The sequence below is a fragment of the Dasypus novemcinctus genome, chromosome 4, assembly GCF_030445035.2.
Source record: "Dasypus novemcinctus isolate mDasNov1 chromosome 4, mDasNov1.1.hap2, whole genome shotgun sequence".
NCBI classification, from domain to species: Eukaryota; Metazoa; Chordata; class Mammalia; order Cingulata; family Dasypodidae; genus Dasypus; species Dasypus novemcinctus.
In genome coordinates this window covers 153,818,091-153,825,076 of record NC_080676.1, presented here as the reverse complement: position 1 = coordinate 153,825,076, position 6,986 = coordinate 153,818,091, and the positions used below count along the sequence as shown (strand labels likewise).

The following is a 6,986-nucleotide window of genomic DNA, read 5'->3' as shown; positions in this document are numbered from 1 at the left end:
TGCTACTCCCTATAATGTGTTTCCATCAACTCCATTTCTGCACATTTACAGTCAAGTTAATTAAAACTTCTACATACATTAAGCATCAGTACTCTTTCACAGCCCTCCTGTTATCTCCTAACAACCTGTACTCTAGGGTTTAACTCCATGCATTCATTCTTTATATTTGCTTCATGTTAGTGAGACCATGAAATAGTTACCCTTTTGTGTCTGGCTTATTTCATTTAGCATAATGTCTTCAAGATTCATCCATGTTATCGTATGTGTCCCAATTTCTACTTTAAAAATTTTTTTAAAAATTTTTGTCTTTATTCATTTTTTTAATATTACATTAAAAAAATATGAGGTCCCCATATACCCCCCACCCCCCTCACCCCACTACTCCCCCCATAGCAACACTCTCCTCCATCATCATGAGACATTCATTGCACTTGGTGAATACATCTCTGAGCATCGTTGCACCTCATGGTCAATGGTCCACGTCATAGCCCACACTCTCCCACGTTCCATCCAGTGGGCCATGGGAGGACCTACAATGTCCAGTAATTGTCCCTGCAGCACCACCCAGGACAACTCCAAGTCCCAAAAACGCCTCCACATCTCATCTCTTCCTCTCATTCCCCGCACCCAGCAGCCACCGTGGCCACTTTCTCCACACAGCAGCATAGTATTCCATTGTATGTATATACCACATTTTGTTTATCCATTCATTGATGGACACCTGGGTTATTTCCATCTTGTGGCAATTGTGAATAATGCCACTATGCACATTGGTGTGCAGATGTCTGTTTGTGTCAGTTTTCAGTTCTTCTGGATATATTCATAGTAGAAGAATTGCTGGATAAAAATATAGAACATTTCACAAATTTGTGTATCATCCTTGTGTAGGGGCCATCCTAATCTTCTCTGTATCATTCCAGTTTTAGTATATGTGTTGCTGAAGCAAGCACTGTGGAAGATTTTTGATGACTGGTTCAATCTCTTTACTTGTGATTGGTTTGTTGAGTTCCTGTATTTCCTGTAATCAGTGTAGGTTGTGTTTGCATTTCTAGGAATTTGTCCATTTCATCTAGGTTGTCTAATTTGTTGGCATACAGTTTCCCATAATATCCTCTTGTGATCCTTTTTATTTCTGTGGAGTCAGTCATAATGTCCCCCTTTCATTCCTGATTTTATTTATTTGCATATTCTCTTTTTTTCTTTGTTAGTCTAGTTAAGGGTTTGCCCATTTTATTGATGTCAGAGAACCAGCTTTTGTTTTTTTTTTTTTTTTTAATTTATTGCAGTATATGACTCATACATAAATATGCATAAACAATAAGTGTACAGTTGTGAACTTAAAAACAAACATGTATAACATCATACAGGACTCTCTCACCTCACCCTACTACTAATACCTTACATTATTGTTAAACTTTTTTAACTAATGATTAAAGAGCACTGTCAAAATATTACTACTAACCAAAGTATTTTTCCACAACCCCATTGTTATCTTTATATCATTTATGTATGAACATACATAAGCGGTATGTATATAGTAAAAGTTGTAAACTTACAAAGCAAACATGCATAACATCCTACAGGGGTCCCATACATGAACCCTCCACCAACACATTGCATTTGTCGTGAGATGTTTCTTACAAATTATGAAAGAATATTGTCAAAGTCTTACTACTAGTTATAGTCCTTATCTTATATTTATGTATTTTCCCCCAACCCTTCCTATTATTATTATTATTTTGTCTTTATTTATTTATTTTTTAATGTTACATTAAAAAAATATGAGATCCCTATATACCCCCCCACCCCCCTCATCCCACTCCTCCCACAGCAACAACCTCCTCCAACATCATGGGACACTCACTGCACTCAGTGAACACATCTCTGAGCACTGCTGCACCAGATGGTCAGTGGTCCACATTTAAGTTTACACTCTCTCCCAGTCCACCCAGTGGGCCATGGGAGGACACACAATGTCCAGTAACTGTCCCCGCAGTACCACCCAGGACAACTCCAAGTCCTGAAAATGCCCCCACATCACATCTCTTCTTCCCACTCCCCACCCCCAACAGCCATCATGGCCACTTTCTCCACCTCAACGCCACATTTACTTCCATCACTAATCACAACAATTCCAGAATAGAGCATCAGCAAGTCCACTCCAATCCATACTCCACTCCTCCATTCTGTGGACCCTGGGATGGCTATTATTATTTTTTAAACATATATTTTTTATGACAGAAGTTGTAAACTTATAAAGCAATCATGGACATGTGCAGAATTCCCAAACAACACCTCTCTATCAACACACCACACTGTGGTGGAACATTTGTTACAAATAATATATCATCTGATTGTTACCATGTCCATAGCGTTCATTTGGCACACATTTTCCATTTTGTTCCATTATCAACACAGTACATCTTTGGCATAGATGCAAGAATATTATATTATTACTGCTAACCACAGTCCATAGGTCACTCCAGTTGTATTTTTCCCATGCTTCACATTCCCACCACCCTGCAATTAGTGATGTACACTAGCTCTAACTAACAAAGGACACTCTTGCATCCATGTCATCAACCACAATTCTCATCCACCTCTTGGTTACTGTGCTATTCTGTTCCTAGAATATTCTCTAGCATTCTCTTAATTGGCACTTACATTCCCAGACTACCATTATCAGCCACATCCCCATTTATAAACTAGCTGTTACTATATGTTACCATCCACTCTATACACTTCCACACTTTTACAGTAAAGCTAATTAAAACTGCTACATACATTAAACATCAGTAGTCCAATCTCAGTCCTCTTATCTCCTTTAAGAATCCACCACCTACCACCAGTACTTGAAGATATTTTCCTACAATTTCTTCTAGAAGTTTTATGGTTATGCTTTTTTTTAGGTTTGATCCATTTTCAGTTAATTTTTGGATAAGGTGTGAGATAGGGGTTCTCTTTCCTTCTTTTGGCTATGGATATCCAGTTCTTTCAGCACCATTTGTTGAACGGACTGTTCTGCCCGAGCTCTGTGGGTTTGACGGGCTAGTCAAAAACTGCTTGACCATACATGTGAGGGTCTCTTTCTGAACCATCAATTTGGTTCCATTGTCTATGTGTCTGTCTTTATGCCCATACCATACTGTTTTTACCACTATAGTTAGGTAATATAATTTCAAGTCTAGAAAGGAGAGTTCACTTTTCCTTTTTAAGATATTTCTGGCTATTCAGGACCATTTACCCTTCCAAATAAATTTGATAATTGTGTTTTCAATTTTTTCTAAAAAAAAATGAAGGCAGACTTTTTATTGGGATTGCATTGAATCTGTATATAAATTTGAGTAGAGGGAAGCGGACTTGGCCCAGTGGTTAGGGCATCTGTCTACCACGTGGTTCAAACCCCCGGCCTCCTTGACCCATGTGGAGCTGGCCCATGCGCAGTGCTGATGCGTGCAAGGAGGATGTAGTTGGTGCTATAAACTGTGAAGGTTCAAGCTGCCCTCATTGCCCCAGGGACCGATGAAGCTTCTGTCAACTTTCTCCTTTCCCAGGGGTAGGAACAGAGACACAGCTGTGTGGAATAATCCAAGTCACACAGCCTAGACTCCAGTTACCCAGAGAAACTAATGAAGTTTCAAGTCCCTTTCTCCCCTGACTGGGGCAGGGATGGAGCAGCAGGTGTGGGCAGCAATCTATGCAGTGCGGGTTCAAGATAACCACAGTTGCCCTGGTAGATTTCTGATTTTCACTCTGTGCCAGCCATAGGTACCTGCAGTTACCTGGATAGGCTGGTGCAGGGCCTGCCAGCCTCCTCCCTGCCAGAAGTGGGGATGATGCCTAGGCTGGGGCTGCAGGCTGATCTGGGTGAAAGAAACTGGTTCCTACCATCACTGTGATTTTTGGTCAGTTCTGCTTCCCCTCAGGCTGGGGCCGGAGTCAAAATGGCAGCTACCAGCCTCTTTCCAACCTGGGCAAGTTCAAACTTTAACTGTTCTTAGGATTATACTCTAGCCAGCTGAATCCATCCATCAGTAGCTGAAATTGGCAGCCAACCATCTCCTCTTCCCCTGTTTCTGGGAAATGGAGCTTCCAATTCTGGTCACAGAACATCTCCTGGGGTGGTTTGCACTACCAGAGTAGGACAATCACCAGTCTCCACAGCCTGGCTGGTAATTTCCCCGAGAGGCTGGCGCAGGTCCCGCAGCTTCCTCCCTGCCAGAGGTGGCACTGGGGCCTGGGCTAGAGCTGCAATCTGACCTGGATGGAAAGAAGCCAGTCCCCACCAGCACTGGGATTCTCAGTCTGACCCGCTTCCCCTTGTGCCAGGCGCAGAGTTAAGACGGTGGCTCCCAGCCATTTTCTTCTTGGATGGGCTCAAACTTCAGCTGTTCTCAGGATTATATTGTAGCCCGCTGAATTTACTCATTAGTAGCTGAAGTTGGTGCCCAACTGTCTCTTCCTCCCCTCTTTTGGGGAAGTGGAGCTTTCAATTCCAGCTCCCAAGGTGTCTTGTGCCTCCAGTGGAGGATGGGCTCTGGCCTCTGGGGCATGGAGTGCTCTATTCAAGAGTCTTCTCTGCAGATGGGCAATCTCCTCCTTCCATTCCTTCAAGGATGTTGCAGGATGCTCTTCTGGTCTCCTGGAGCCCCCAGACAGGAGCTTCAGCTAGGTCCAGAGAGCTCTAACTGCCCTGTAGCAGGAGCTGAGTCTAGGAGGTCCTTACTCTGCCGCCATCTTGCTGGTTCTCCAGCTTTTGGTTTTGTTGTTTGTTTTTTCTGTTCTAATCTTTAATTTCTTTCTTTCACCTTGCTTTGAGATTGTTTTGCTGTTCTTTTTCTAGTTTCTTCAGGTGTTCAATTAGGTTTTTGATTTAGTACTTTCTTCTTTTTTAATTTGGGCATTTAGGGCTATAAATTTCCTTCACAGCACTGCCTTTGCTGTATCCCATAAGTTTTGATAAGTTATGTTCTCATTTTCATTCAACTTCCAATATCTACTAATTTCTCTTGCAATTTCTTCTTGACCCACTGATGATTTAGGAGTGTGTTGTTTAGCCTCCATATATTTGCCAATTTTCCCATTCCCTGTTATCGATTTCCAGCTTCATTCCATTATGATCTAAGAAGGTGCTTTGTGTAATTTAAGTCTTCTCAAATTTGTGGCCCAACATGTGATCTATTTGGGAAAAAGACCCAAGAGCACTTGAGAAGAATGTATAAACTGCTGATTTGGGGTGCAATGTTCTGTACAGGTCCAGCTCATTTATCATATTGTTCAAGCTGTTTCCTTGTTGACCTTTTGCCTAGTAGTGTTCTAGCTACTGATGGGAGTTGTGTGTTGAAGTCCCCACCTCTTATTGCAGGGACATCTATTTCTCCTTTCATATGAGTTTGTCTCATGTTTTGGGGCACCCAGGTTAGCTGTATAGATATTTATGACTGTTTCTTCCTGGTGAATTGTCCCTTTTATTAATATATAATGGCCTTCTGTATCTCTTATAACTTTTTTGCATCTGAAGTCCATTTTATCCAATATTAGTATTTTAACCCCTGCTTTTTTGGGTTGCTGTTTGCCTCTAGTATCTTTTTCCAATCTTTCACTTTCAGCTGATTTGTATCCCTGGGTCTAAGGAAGCATATGATGGATATGATGGGACATTTTTAAAAAAATTCAGTTAGCATAATCATTTTCTTTTGAGATACTGGGGGCCAGGGACTGAACCTGAGACCTCACATGTGGGAAGGTGGCACTCAACCACAGAGTTGATTCTTTCCTGTTTTGCTTGTTGCTTTTTGTTGCGGTTTAGGAGGCACCGGGAACTGAACCCGGGACCTCCCATGTAGGAAGCAGGCACTCAACAAGTTGAGCCACATCCGCTCCCCAGCCTATATCTTTTGATTTGGGACTTTAATCCATTCACATTCAATGATATTACTGTAAATGTCTATTTCATTTCCACCATTTTATTCTTTGGTTTTCATGTCATATTAAGTCTGCCTTTTTACTCTTTCGGTCATACTTTCTGCTAGTCCTCTTTTCTTTGGGCTTTAAGCCTCCTTTTAATGCATCCTGCTAGTCCCTACCATTACTGTGATTTTCAGTCAGCCCTATTTCCCCTCATGCCAGGGGTGGAGTTAAAAGACTACTGGCCTCTTTCCAATTTAGGTTCAAAGGTTAGCTGTTACTTAGGATTGGACTTTAGCCAAATTTACTAATCAGTAGCTGAAGTTGGTGCCCAACTGTCTCTTCCTCCTGTTTTTGGTAAATGGAGCTTCCACCTCCAGCCAGGAAATAGCTCCTGAGGTGGGCTGCCCTGCCAGTGGGGGGTGGGCACCAGCCTCCGTGGTGTGGTGGGCTCTACTCACGGGTCTTCCTTGCAATTGGGCAATCTCCTCCTTCCATCCTTCCCAGGATGTTGCAGGATTCTCTTCTGGTTTCCTGGGCCAAACAGTTATTTAGGGAGCACTGGCTGATTACTAACTGCCCAGTAGGACGAGCTGACTCTTGTAGTTCCCTACTCTGCTGTTATCTTTCTCAAGCCAAAAATATATTTTTACTTATTCCCCTCAGCTTTTCTCTATGATGGATTCAGAAAATTTTGGGGGTGATAGGTGTGTGTCACTGTGATATTTTAACAGCTTTTCATCGAATAGTATGACTTATTAAAAATACAAATATAAAAGGGTTGCTAGCTTGAATATAAATTGTGAACTTCAGACTCAAATGTGTCCAGTCTGCAGAAGATACCTATTTGGCACATGCAATGGAGGAACCTCCTTAAAATGGAATGAAAACATATTCTAAAATTGACTGAGGTGATGACAGCACAATTCTGTGATGAAAACAAGAGCCACTGAGTGTATACTTTGAATGGACTGTACAAAGCACTGGACTGTGTAACACAAGAATCCAGAGGTGGAAGGACTGTGGTTAACAGAATGAGAATGTTCTTTTATGAACTATAACAAGTATATACTAACATA

At 41.7% G+C, this 6,986-nt stretch overlaps 1 non-coding gene across 1 annotated transcript; it reads right to left on the bottom strand.

Annotated features, from left to right (window-relative positions):
* Nucleotides 1-843: 843 nt before the first annotated feature.
* Nucleotides 844-950, bottom strand: LOC111759435 (U6 spliceosomal RNA). The gene has a single exon (XR_002793420.1). It is a non-coding gene; the product is annotated as a U6 spliceosomal RNA (small nuclear RNA).
* Between the last annotated feature and the right edge of the window lie 6,036 nt (nucleotides 951-6,986).